This window comes from Triticum dicoccoides, chromosome 5A, assembly GCF_002162155.2.
Source record: "Triticum dicoccoides isolate Atlit2015 ecotype Zavitan chromosome 5A, WEW_v2.0, whole genome shotgun sequence".
NCBI lineage: Eukaryota > Viridiplantae > Streptophyta > Magnoliopsida > Poales > Poaceae > Triticum > Triticum dicoccoides.
In genome coordinates this window covers 480,988,118-481,001,902 of record NC_041388.1, presented here as the reverse complement: position 1 = coordinate 481,001,902, position 13,785 = coordinate 480,988,118, and the positions used below count along the sequence as shown (strand labels likewise).

Genomic DNA, 13,785 nt, shown 5'->3' with positions numbered 1-13,785 from the left:
TGTTTTCTATGGACATGCTAAAGTTTTATTTTCAGGGAGAACATTGTAAAAAAGGACATTCTAAATTTTCACAATCCTAGGGCGCAATTTATATATGTATCATTTTTCAAATGTATATACTGACGTATCAACCTATTAGTGTAGAAGTGTGTACTTGTGATATTCATTAATTATGTCTCACCTTCTCTTTTTAATTGACAATGAACATATTTTCATTTTTTTGAATTTGATATACTCCCTCTGCTTCAAAATAAGTGTCTCAATTGTAACAACATTTATATACTAAAATGGTTCATGTTGGAGAGAGGTGTTTTGGAGGCCGAGCTCCATGGAGGTCTTTATTTTTGAAAATTTCAAATTCAAATTTTATTGTTCAAAAAATTCTGAAAAAAAATATGAGTGCATGTAAGGATGTAACACACATGTGTGTAAAAATTCATGATGAAATACCTTGAGTTGCGACCTATACAAAAAAGACAAATTCATGGCTTGGGAGAATGAATAGTATCATGTGTTAAATAGCACCAGATTTGTATTTTTTGCACGGCCCCCATTTCAATGTATTTTGAACTGAAAATTTACACACATGTGTGTTATGCCTCCTTGTATATCTATATTTTTTTCAGAATTTTTTGAAATGTAAAAATATGAATTTTGATGAAATTTCAAATTTGAATTTGGAGGCCTCATTGGAGGCCGAGCTCCAAAAAGGATTTCCATTCATGGTGGCTCTTTATTTGATAGACATTTGACTGAGTTAACTTAAACACGTACTACACCAGAAGTAGTACCAGCGTTGGCTCATCTTTTCACCTAAGCAAAGTTCCATGTAACTATCCAAACTATCAATACGTACAATGTGTACACGTCCAAAAAACGTAGTGTGGCTACAAGTACCACCAACATGAGCCTTCATTTTCTCCTTTCTCGAGTCTTCTTGTCTTCTCCCTGTCCCAAAAAAGAAAGTCTTGTCTTCTCCGGAGCTCCCACTCCCAGCCATGGAAAAGGATGAGCCAGCCTGGATCTACCGCATATGTGAGGATCACCTCGAAGCTCCCCTCGGTCTCCTCTCCTACTCGTGGTCCTCACTCACACACCTCGTGGCTGGGACTACACATAGTTTGCCTGCGCGCGTGCCGCGTCGATCTCCCGGGCAACGGGTATTGGGGCCCTGATATCAGTTGCGTGAGGGAGGATGCGAGCTCGTCGTACTCGACGGCGCAGTTGGCACCGGCTTCAATTGAGGCGTTGAAGGAGTGGATCTCGTTCCCCTTAGCTCCTGCAGATTGTGGTTGTCGGGATCCTGGGGTTGTTATCCGTCCCCGAGCGCCGGGCCGGAGGCATCGTAGCTGTCCCCAAGCGGGCACGCCGACGCATCGTCTTAATTTTCGACAGTCGCAACCCGGCTTCAGTGTCGCATTCTTTCACCTGCAGGTTCCCCCTCTTCCCTTTTCTTTTTTCTGTCTTTGTAGTGACAAATGGTATACTGGCTGCTATTGAAATGAGATAGTAGTAAGTCTGGATGCCAACGCAGCTTAAGCCAAATTGTTAATTAGTTTTTGACCCCTCAACAAATTAAAGAAGTAATTAGTGTATTTGTGATTATCTATCTCTTCTCTCCCTAATATTAAAGGACGGGTCGTTTCTTCACTTTTATTTGTCCATCAAGCTGTTTTTCATACGTCCTCTTTTTTTTCGTCCGTCGTTTTTACGTTGGAGAAAAAAAATTGCGCTCATCATAGTCACCTGCAGGTTCCCCCTCTTCCCTTTTCTTTTTTCTGTCTTTGTAGTGACAAATGGTATACTGGCTGCTATTGAAATGAGATAGTAGCAAGTCTGGATGCCAACGCAGCTTAAGCCAAATTGTTAATTAGTTTTTGACCCCTCAACAAATTAAAGAAGTAATTAGTGTATTTGTGATTATCTATCTCTTCTCTCCCTAATATTAAAGGACGGGTCGTTTCTTCACTTTTATTTGTCCATCAAGCTGTTTTTCATACGTCCTCTTTTTTTTCGTCCGTCGTTTTTACGTTGGAGAAAAAAAATTGCGCTCATCATAGGACTCGAACCATGGCCGTGCAGTTTGAGTACGCTCGCAAAACCAGCTCCACTAGCTAGCCTGCTAAGCGAGAAACAAAAGGAACACTATCTTTTATATAGATTATAAACGAGTTTTGTCAAAAAAAAACTAAGAGGAGCCTGACCAATCCTACTAGCTACAGGAATCTGGATCCAAGTCTGATCCTATTTATAAATACACATGTACAGCACCCTTAATGTATCTCAGGTCTTCGGTCAAATAAGGTGCTTAGCAACTCAGCTTTGCACGTCGCCACGTCGATATCGCCACTAGAAACTAAAAGCAACGAGCCATCAACACGTCGCCTCGCCGGCATCAGCGCTGACAGCAAAGACAACGAGCCATCAGGTGTGTTCATCATTGTCTCCTTTCATAGGACTTCCTTATTATTATAAAATGTGCTACCTGCCATGTATAAACGAAAAATTTGTCATCACCAATTCAAAGTTGCAGGAATTAACTCTAATTTGGTTGTAACTAATCCTAACATGATGGAATTTATGCAGCCATACACTTCATGGTTCTTTTTCCAGCAGATAACACAGCCCAAAGCATCTTATTCTAGATAGGGACTGCTACGTACACTAAGCAAGCGAACAAATTACCTTCCTGGGATCTTTAAATAAGCAAAGAGGAAGGTGAGTAATCATCTCTTAGTAAGCAAACTCAATTACTTGAATTTTTCAATGACCTGCAGCTGAACACGCTGAATGTAGTACAAAGCTGAACATGCATGTACAGCGCCTTGGATGACTGCTTCTTCGTTTTCTTTTGCTCCTGCTTATGCTCTTCTCTCTACTGCTTGTTCTCCTTCTTGTACAACCCTAATCTATAATGCAAAGGCAGAGGACCTGCCATTTACACCTAAAAAAGAATAAAAACGTTAGAATAACAATTTTATTGATATCATCCAGTTATGAAACTACCATATACAAACTTTGATGCAGGCAAGCCATGGATGCGAATGAACAAAGAAGAAAAAGAGATAGAGAGCGGTATGCACGGATGAGCAATGAAGAAAGGGAAGAAAAACTGAAAAAACGCCGTGAAGCCTATCAACAAAACAAAACAAACAAAGATTCAAGAAAGGAGCGAGATCAAAAGGCAAAACAAATGCAGGAATATGCAAATACACAGCCAGAACAAAAAGAAGTTGGAACAGAGAAAATTGCAGCTAACTGTGAACTGGAGCGTGGTATACCATCCAAAGATACAATTGAGCCAGAACAAAAGCAAGTTGGAATAGAACAAATTGCAGGTAACTGTGAACTGGAGCACAGTACACCAAACAAAGATTCAATTGCCATGGAGAAGCCTGCATATATCACGACTGAACAGGAAGTTAGTGTAAATCAAAGAAAACATGCCATGTCAGGAGAAAAACAGAAAAGAGATAGAGAGCGCTATGCAGCGATGACCAGTGAAGAAAGGGAAGAAAAACTGAGTAAACGTCGAGAAGCCTATCAAAAAAACAAAAAAATAAAGATTCAAGGAAGAAGACAGATCAAAAGGCAAAAAAAGGCAGGAATATGCAAATATGCAACCGGAACAAAAGAAAGCTAGGATAGAAAAAATTAAAGCTAATCGTGAATTGAAGCGCAACATGCCAAGTAAAGATTCAATTGCGATGGAGAACCCTGCATATATTGCAACCGAGCAGGAAGTTAGTACATCTCCCTGTACTGTAAAACATGGAAAGCATGTGACAGCGGGTGAAAGACAAACGCTGCTACACCGTCATAACGAAGAATTCGCAGCAAGACAGATGAAATCATCACAAGAAGATAGATCCATGTCGGAAAATGACAACGATGACAACGAACCTCCCGAACAACCAGAAGTCACGATTAATGGTAAAAATCTAAAATTTATACAATACTCTCGCATTCCAAAAATATATGAAACCGCATATGTAACTAACCATCTTTTGTGGACAGACATCCCCCTCTCTATAATGTTTCCATCCATTAAAGAAGCGGATGCCCAAACACAAACAGCCTACAACGACGATCACAGTAAGGTGGCTTTTTGGCCAGGCATCCCCACTTCAATGTGTCCAACAATCAAAGAAGTAAATGCACGAATACAATCATTCTACAATAATGGTCACGGTAAGGTTATCAATTTCATATTTACTTTTATGCAATACAAAAATTATATATTAAAAAATTACTAAACAGGTGTGACTATGAAGGCATATGTGAGCAAGACAAAACCATCAAAGAAGTAGATGCACCAAAACAATCAATCTACAACGATGATCACGGTAAGGTTATCAATTTCATATATGTTCTTATGCAATACAAAGAAATATATAAACAATAAAATTTTACAACACAGATAATGATAGTCATATTTGAAGAAGACACAAACGAGGATGAATACATGTTCTTTGGTGAAGGTATGCTCAATACAGTTTTAAGTATATTTGCATCATTATATTACCCTGTACTAATTTCTGATTGCTACAAATCAAAGCAGAATGGGATGGAAAAGTGGAAATTGAAACCAGAGAAGACGAGGAATTTCACAACCCTGATCCGTATGATATCGTCTACAGCAACATACCAAAGAACACACACATGTTCAGAACGGAAAAAAATTGCAAGTTCTGTAATGCAACGAAATTGAAGTATGAATCTAAGGGGTTATGCTGCAGAAAAGGGAAGATAAGACTAGCCAATCCAGATACAGCACCTGAACTTATGAGACTTTGGACAAGCAACGACTCTGATGCAAGACATTTTCGGAACAATATAAGATTTTTCAATGGACACTTCTCATTCACTACTCTATACTGCTAGCTTGACAGAGAGACAACCAACATTCGAACAACTGGTATTTACACCTTCCGAGCTCATGGTCAGATCTATCACAACATACACTCATTTGGTAATAGTCGCTCCGATCCAAAGCATCTGGAGTTGTACTTCTACAATGATGATCCAAGCTTAGAGCATCGGTACCGCCGCTGCCGCGAGGAAATGTATGAGCAAGACAGGCAGGTGATTGGAATCATAACTGACATTCTACGCGATAACCCATACTCTCAACAGTTCAGGAGTTTGGGACAAGCCCAAAACCTCGAGGACTACAGACTTATCTTGAACGTTGACCAAAGATTGGACCAGAGAACATACAACGCACCAATCAATTCGAAGGTAGCTGCAGTGTGGATTGAAGGAAATCAAAGAAGAGATACTTATGATAGGAATGTAATACTTCATGGGAACAACAACGAAATAGAGCACATTAGATCATATTACGGGTGCTACGACCCGTTATCATATCCTCTATTCTTTCCAAGAGCTGAACTCGGTTGGCATAGGAAAATCCCAAAGAAGGATACACAAGAGGAAGATGTTGATGATGAAAATATCAGTAATGACGATGACCCAGGTAATTGTATTCAAAATTAAATTTTCAGGGCGAAGCTAGAAGAAATGAAGCAGCAACTATTTGAGAAGGCCATTCTTGGAAAGGTTAAGGCATATACATATGTCCTAGAGTTCCAAAAGAGGGGATTACCCCATGCTCACCTTTTGCTCATCATGACCGGAAAATACAAATACACGTGTCCGGAACAGTATGACAGAATCATCTCCGCTGAGCTCCCTAACAAGCACAAGTACCCAGAACTATACAAAATGGTAGTCAAACATATGATGCATGGTCCTTGCGGTGCATTGAATAAATTTTGTCCATGCACAAAGAATCGTCAGTCATGCAAGAACAATTAACCAAGGCCATTTAACGAAACTATGATTCAAGGCAAGGACTCCTACCCACTATATAGGAGACGCAATGACGGTCGTACTGAAATGGTCCGAGGTTGCAAACTAGATAATAGGTGGGTGGTTCCTTACAACCCCTACCTGCTAAGGATGTTCAACTGCCACATAAATGTTGAGATATGCTCAAGCATTAAAGCCGTTAAGTACCTCTTCAAGTACATCTACAAGGGTCATGACCGGGCATCTGTATCTGTAACTGACAAAGTAGATGAAGTCGAAGTCGGCGAGATTAAACAGTACAGAGACGCACGGTGGGTGACACCTCCGGAAGCACTATGGAGAATATATGGCTTCGAACTAAGCAAAATGCACCCACCAGTCTTGCAACTGCAGCTACATCTCCCAAATATGCACATGGTTTCATACCATGGCATGGAAAAATAAAGAATATTATCGACCGTGATGGCACGGAAAGATCAATGTTGACTGCGTACTTTGAAGCAAACAACTTACATGAGAAAGCACGAGGCATACTATACAGAGACTTTCCGGAATATTATACTTGGCAAAGACGAGGGAAGTTTTGGCAAGAGAGGAAACGAGCCGCTGTGATCCAGATAGGCAGGATCGTCTCAGCACACCTAGCTGAAGGAGAACGATACTATCTTCGAGTTCTCCTAAATCATGTGACAGGCGCCACCAGCTACGAAGACCTACGAACAGTCGATGGAAAAGTAATGCCAACCTTCCGTGAAGCCGCAGAAAGACGGGGGCTCATTGAGGCAGACAACACACTAGATGACTGCATGACAGAAGCAGAGTTATTTCGAATGCCATCATCGCTACGAAGGCTATTCGCGACAATCTTGGTTTTTTGTGAGCCTAGCGACGTACGTGGCCTCTGGAACAAACACCTTGAGGCAATGTCAGAAGACTACAACAGAAACTGCAAATGCAAGCACACGATCGAACAGATGGTTCTGAAAAATATTAGGGACATGTTGCACTCAATGGGAAAAGACATTGAATCGTTTCCTCTTCCAGAGATCGACAAACAACATGAGATGACAGACGACATACCTAGGGAGATCATTGAGGAGACCTCCATCGAGGTGGACCCTGAGGACGTATCGTTGCATGAAAACCTAAACAACGAGCAGAGGAAGGCCTACGACAAAATCTTAGCCACAGTTGACCACCAAAGAGGAGGTATATTCTTTGTCGATGGGCCGGGAGGCACAGGAAAAACTTTTCTTTATAGGGCGCTCTTGGCCACAATACGCGGACAAGGCAAGATTGTTGTGGCGACAGCCACTTCCAGTGTTGCTGCTTCCATAATGCCTGGAGGGAGGACCGCACACTCAAGGTTCAAGATTCCACTAAAAATAGATGATGGAGCTATTTGTAGCTTTACAAAACAGAGTGGGACAGCAAAGCTACTCCAAGCAGCATCACTAATAATCTGGGATGAAGCATCTATGACCAAGAGGCAAACAGTGGAGGCGTTAGACAAAATCATGCGGGACATAATGGATAGACCAGATCTTCCATTTGGTGGAAAAACAATCGTATTTGGGGGAGATTTTAGACAAGTGCTCCCTGTTGTCCGAAAAGGAACAAGAGCTCAGATAGTAGATGCATCACTACGCAGGTCGGAGCTTTGGAGTTGCATGTGTCAACTGAAGCTTGTGCGCAACATGAGGGCTCAAAACGACCCATGGTTCGCAGAATACCTACTACGCATTGGAAACGGAACCGAGGAGACAAATGATGATAGTGAAATACTTGTACCTACAAGTATATGTGTGTCAAATAAGACAGATGATAATGGCCGGGATAGACTCATTGACAGTATCTATCAAACGGGAAATGCTTCCCTAAAAGATCCAAAGTACATCACGTCAAGAGCAATTTTATCCACAAGGAACGATTGTGTAGACAAGATCAACCTAAAAATGATTGATCGCTTCCAGGGGGAGGAGATGGTGTACCACAGCTTTGATTCTGTAGAAGACGACCCACATAACTACTATCCACCAGAATCCCTAAACACCCTAACCCCAAATGGACTACCTCCACATATGCTGAAGCTCAAAATAAATTGTCCAATCATACTACTTAGGAACATCGACCCTGCTAATGGACTTTGCAACGGCACGAGATTGGTCGTACGTGGATTTCAAAAAAAAATACAATTGATGCAGAGATTGTTGTGGGACAGCACTCCGGAATGCGAGTTTTCCTGCCTCGGATACCATTATGCCCCTCTGACGATGACATGTTCCCGTTCAGTTTCAAGAGAAAACAATTTCCAGTCAGGCTCAATTTTGCAATGACAATAAATAAATCACAAGGTCAGACAATACCAAATGTTGGTATCTACCTGCCTGAACCGGTTTTCTCACATGGTCAACTATATGTCGCGCTTTCTAGAGCAACCGTGACATCAAATATAAAAGTACTAACAGGTACGCATGATGTGAACAAGCAGAAGAATAAAGATACTAGTACAGGCGACACATACACAAATGGGAAGAAGAAAAATAAGAATAAGAAGATCAGTACAAGTGGAACATGTACGAAAAATATTGTTTACACGGAAGTCCTAACCAAATAGGTAATGCAACCTTTCAATTTCTTGTTCAAAATTTCAGTTTCTACTTGATAAGATCATTGTTTAAGAAAAACTCAAGTATTTATATTTCACATTGCATTGCTTATTTTCTAACCTTAAATTTATTGCTTGTGTTCTACAGAAACATTGCAGCCAAGTGATAACTTCCAAGCTAGAATTCAGAACTTGATTATCTTGAAGGAGACTACCTCATTTGTGTATATACAAATCATTCATGGTATAATTCTCATGTATAATGTCATGAACCACTAAATCATTCATGGTTATTTTTATTATGTCAACTAACCCATTCATGATTCTGCTACAAAAGTAATTTTATGTGTATATACAAATTTAGCACCAAAATGTGTAACTAAGGGCAGAAAGAGACTTACAAGTCAAAATAAGAACATATTTCTCACCTTGGAACGGTTGTTGCTGCCCTGATTTCGCCAAACATCACATTCTCTACCTCCCCCAAAACCTGAAATATATATGACCAATTTTGTAAAAATGCATATAATTTCATAGCAAAAGATAAACAAACCAACCAGAAAACTATATGTATGCACATTTTAGAAAGGAAGAGGGAGCCTCGCAAGATTCCATTGATGCGGCGGCAGGGGCGGCGGACTCGGCGGAGCGGCCGTAGGTAGCTCTATTATTACTCACCTTCTGCTCTGAGAACGACAAAGCGACACAACACGGCAGCGACGTATAATACATATCAATTTCACTACTATAGATTAACAAAACAAGTAGACAAGCAGATGAATGGTCTTCAATCAGAATGCTAATGGCCATACGTCGATTAGCTAGGCTGCTGTAACGCCTCGTGACCGATGTGCCAGGTGTCCTCCAGTTATTCGCTGTTGTTGCCTTGTCATTGCTTGCGTGTCGTGCATTGCATATCATGTCATCATGTGCATTTCATTTGCATACGTGTTCGTCTCATGCATCCGAGCATTTTCTCCGTTGTTCGTTTTGCATTCCGGCGCTCCTATCTCCTCCCGTGATCATTTCTACCTTTCTTTCATGTGTGGGGATTAAACATTTCCGGATTGGACCGAGACTTGCCAAGCGGTCTTGGTTTACCACCGGTAGACCGCCTGCCAAGTTTTGTGTCATTTGGACTTCGTTTGATACTTCAACTGTTAACCGAGGGACCGAGAAGGCCTCGTGTGTGTTGCAGCCCAACACCCCTCCAAAGTGGCCCAAAACCCACCTAAACCCCTTCCATCCTCTCGGTCGTTCGATCACGATCGCGTGGCCGAAAACCGCACCTCATTTGGACTCTCCTAGCTCCCTCTACCTATAAATATGTGATCCTCTTCGAAATTCGCGGTCTAACCCTAGCCCCCTCCCTCTCCTCGCGCGCCGGACATTTATCCCGCCGACGGACATGTCCGCTCTGCCGTCCGCCGCCACGTGTCCGCCTCCTGTTGGCCGCCGCCCGTGCCCACTTCGCCGGCCCGGGAACCCGCAGCCGGCCCCCGAAGCCCATCGCGCCAGCACCGCCGCCCAGGTCCCGCGCCTCCTTGCCGCAGAGCTCCGCCGCCCCTCGCCCGACTGGTCGCCGGCGCAGCAGCTCGCCGGACCACCGCGCCTCGCCTCCCCATCATCCCTGCACCTCACCGGAGGCCGTCACGCTCCTCATCGCCGGAGCAAGCGCCGCCCGCCGCCGCCAGGTGCTTCCCCGACCTCCACCGCGGCCGGCCCCGGCGCCTCACGGTCGGATCTGCCGTTCCGGCGATCGCCGGAGTTGACCTCGACCTCCAGATCTGCATCGTCCCGACCCTGAACGGCGCCGTCCCCCGATCCAAACGGTGTCCCGCGTCCCCGGATCCCTCTGTCCTGCACCGTCTTGTCCCGGTTTGACTTTCTCCAGAGGTATAATTTCGCTAAGTCCTCGAGATTCCCAGTTTCATATGCCCATGTTCATCGCATCGTAATTTTGCATCCGTAGCTCCGTTTTGGGCATATAGCATATCAAAATGTTCGTCTCAGAGAGCACATCATTTCATCTCATTGCATCATTTTCATTAGAGTTCATATTGATGCCCAAAATGCTGTTAGAAGAGTGCTACTTGAGATAATTGTCAGATCTGCTGCTCCATTTAGCTATTTGTCATTTTTGCCATGATTATTGTGTGCATGATATGCCCATGAGCTCTACATATGTTTTGTTAAGGGTTTTGCCATCTATCCAGAGGTGCAACCCATGTATTTTTGTGATGTGTGTGGTGACTAGCACAAGCTTGCCAAGTGAGGCACTTGGTAATGCTGATTTCAGATACTTAGCATTTCCACTAAGTCCTTGATCTGTTTATCTCATGTTGCCATATGTTCATGTTGTTTCCTAGTGATCCGTGCCTCTTTTGAGGATGATCAGTAAGGATGTTTTGTTAATATTGTAGTGCTTTATCCATCCATGTCTTTGTTTGCAATTATGGAGCACCCTAGCTTGAGTCAATCGAACTCTACTTTTGCTACTTCGTGAATCTGGGCAGATTGTCTACTTGTTAGCAATTTTGCCGAGGATGTTGTAGTTGATCCGTGCATGCTATGCTATTGTTCTTGCCATGTCTAGCTTGCATTTTGTGTATTCTTGATGGGTGTATGCTTAGCTTGTCATGACTTGCTCCGTAGTGAGTGCATCGAGCTCGTAAACATGTCTACTTGATATCTGTTTCAGCATGCTCCAGTTTTCACTAAGTCTGTGATCTGTTTATGTTTTTGCCATGTTCACATGCTTGCAATTGTATTTTCTGATCCCTTTTGGCTCAAGGTCACTAAGGGACTTTTGTTAAGCGCTTTGAGTAGCTCCATGCCATGCTTTACTTTGCCATGTTCAGGTCCTGTAGCATATAGTTTTGTTGCTCCGAAAAGTGTTATCTGATCTAAAATTCCAGACAAGTGTTAATTTCACTAAGTCTGAGATCTGTTTACCATATGCATTTTTGCCATGCTTGTTTGAACCTGTTATTGGATGAATTGGCCGTAGCTCAGTACTAGACTTTTGTTAAGCATCTTGAGTGGATTCCTGCCATGTATTTTGTTGTCATATTTGAGTGCTGTAGCATGTTTATCTTGTTGCATTTAGTTGGCTACTTGCTGTAATCGCGGACCGGTATCATATTTGAATTGCTTGCCATTTCCAAACCGTAACTCCGATTCCGGCGTTCTTTATATCATTTTCAAGCGATTTCATCTCATCTTTCCAGTGGCACACTTGATTTTCCAAGTTGAGGCCAGGTTCATTCATTCCTTTGCAAATCATGCATATGCATCGCATACCGCATCCCGCATATCATACCATGTTCATGTGTTGGTTGTTTACTATGTTGTGTGCTTCTTTTCGGTGTTTGCTTCTTCGGGTTGATTCCGGTAACATCGCGTTTGTGAGGACCTGTTCGTCTACGTTCGTTTGTCTTCTTCATGGACTCGTTCTTCTTCCTTGCGGGATTTCAGGCAAGATGATCATACCCTCGAAATCACTTCTATCTTTGCTTGCTTAGTTGCTCGCTCTTTTGCTATGCCTATGCTGCAATACCTACCACTTGCTTATCATGCCTCCCATATTGTTAAACCAAGCCTCTAACCCACCTTGTCCTAGCAAATCGTTGATTGGCTGTGTTACCGCTTTGCTCAGCCCCTCTTATAGCATTGTTAGTTGCAGGTGAAGATCGAAGTTTGTTCCTTGTTGGAACATGGAGATGTTGTTCCTTGTTGGAACATGTTTACTTGTCGGGATATCACATTATATCTTATTTAATTAATGCATCTATATACTTGGTAAAGGGTGGAAGGCTCGGCCTTATGCCTGGTGTTTTGTTCCACTCTTGCCGCCCTAGTTTCCGTCATATCGGTGTTATGTTCCCGGATTTTGCGTTCCTTACGCGGTTGGGTTATAATGGGAACCCCTTGACAGTTTGCTTTGAATAAAACTTCTCCAGCAAGGCCCAACCTTGGTTTTACCATTTGCCACCTAGCCTTTTTCCCTTGGGAGTCGCGCATCCCGAGGGTCATCTTTATTTTAAACCCCCACCCGGGCCAGTGCTTGTCTAAGTGTTGGTCCGAACTAGAGTCCTTTGCAGCGCCACCTCGGGGAAACTTGATGGCTGGTTTTAGTTGTACGGAGCGCTCATCTGGTGTTGCCCTGAGAATGAGATATGTGCAGCTCTTATTAGGATGTCGGCGCATCGGGCGGTCTTGCTGGTCTTGTTTTACCATTGTCGAGGATATCTTGTTGTACCGGGATACCGAGTCTGATCGGAATGTCTCGGGAGGAGGTCTATTCCTTCGTTGACCGTGAGAGCTTGTCATGGGCTAAGTTGGGACACCCCTACAGGGATTTGAACTTTCGAAAGCCGTGCCCGCAGTTATGGGCAGATGGGAATTTGTTAACGTCCGGTTGTAGAAAACCTGAAGTTGACCTTAATTAAAATGCATCAACCGCGTGTGTAACCGTGATGGTCTCTTTCCGGCGGAGTCCGGGCAGTGAACACGGTGTTGGAGTTATGCTTGACGTAGGTTGTTTAGGATCACTTCTTGATCATACTTTCTCGATCGTGCTTTGCCTTCTCTTCTCGCTCTCATTTGCGTATGTTAGCCACCATATATGCTAGTCGCTTGCTGCAGCTCCACCTCATACCTTTTACCTTACCCATAAGCTTAAATAGTCTTGATCGTGAGGGTGCGAGATTGCTGAGTCCCTGTGGCTCACAGATACTTCCAAAACCAGCTTGCAGGTGCCGATAAGTCCGTGCAGATGACGCAACCAAGCTCAGGAGGAGCTCGATGAATATCTTGTCCTTTGTGTCGTTTCGTTCTAGTTGATCAGTAGTGGAGCCCAGTTGAGGTCGATCGGGGACCTTTGTCGCATTTGGTGTTCTTCTTTTATTTTGGGTTCCATAGTCGGACCTTGATTATATCTGGTTGATGTAATGCTTTATTCATGTAATATGTGTGAAGTGGCGATCGTAAGCCAACTATATATCTCTTTCCCTTATGTATTACATGGGTTGTGTGAAGATTACCTCACTTGCGATATTGCTTTCAATGCGGTTATGCCTCTAAGTCGTGTTTCGACACGTGGGAGATATAGCCGCATCGAGGGCGTGACAACTGCTCACGCATCACACTCGGCTACACATAATGACTACGTCCTACCATGTGTGCCATACACATAGTATAGTCACTGATCAAAAAGTTTGAAAAGCTAGCTATAAATCTGAATCTGGTAACTACTACTGCCACAACTGACCATGGTTGGAGCCTGTGGGAGAAGGAGTTGGGTTCAATGAGAAGGCAAGAGGCAAGGACACCGGACGGCGGCTGCTCGCCCCACCCCAACC

General features: G+C 43.2%; 2 long non-coding RNA genes across 4 annotated transcripts; one reads left to right on the top strand and one right to left on the bottom strand.

Annotated features, from left to right (window-relative positions):
* The first annotated feature begins 1,327 nt into the window (after positions 1-1,327).
* LOC119302338 lies at positions 1,328-6,032 on the top strand. 2 transcript variants are annotated; one of them, XR_005147471.1, is made up of 8 exons: positions 1,328-1,434; positions 2,269-2,428; positions 2,617-2,718; positions 3,028-3,933; positions 4,018-4,191; positions 4,261-4,346; positions 4,421-4,481; positions 4,562-6,032. It is a non-coding gene; the product is annotated as an uncharacterized LOC119302338 (long non-coding RNA). The 2 variants fall into 2 exon arrangements; XR_005147470.1 differs by having other exon boundaries at positions 2,587-2,718.
* On the bottom strand, positions 1,430-8,920 carry LOC119302339. 2 transcript variants are annotated; one of them, XR_005147472.1, is made up of 3 exons: positions 8,851-8,920; positions 2,686-2,944; positions 1,430-2,485 (listed from the first exon to the last, which is right to left on the bottom strand). It is a non-coding gene; the product is annotated as an uncharacterized LOC119302339 (long non-coding RNA). The 2 variants fall into 2 exon arrangements; XR_005147473.1 differs by having other exon boundaries at positions 2,772-2,944.
* Between the last annotated feature and the right edge of the window lie 4,865 nt (positions 8,921-13,785).